The sequence below is a fragment of the Eriocheir sinensis genome, unplaced genomic scaffold, assembly GCF_024679095.1.
Source record: "Eriocheir sinensis breed Jianghai 21 unplaced genomic scaffold, ASM2467909v1 Scaffold935, whole genome shotgun sequence".
NCBI classification, from domain to species: Eukaryota; Metazoa; Arthropoda; class Malacostraca; order Decapoda; family Varunidae; genus Eriocheir; species Eriocheir sinensis.
In genome coordinates this window covers 67,501-67,743 of record NW_026112314.1, presented here as the reverse complement: position 1 = coordinate 67,743, position 243 = coordinate 67,501, and positions in this window count along the sequence as shown.

Here is a 243-nt window from a genome sequence, read left to right as displayed (position 1 = left end):
GCCCCAGCTCCTCGGGAATGATGAGGAGGAGGCGAGGAGGAGACGGAGGTGAACGTGAGGAAGTGAGGGATATTTGGCCCGCTCATCAGAACACGTGTAGTAACAGCCTTGCAAGATACAGTCCTTTAATCGACTCTGATAAAGATAAATAAAAGTTTACTCTAATTTCACTCAGGACTTAAGTTATCGTTGACAATTGCGCTCAAAACATATTATTTCATGCGGCTACTCATAATTTTCTCA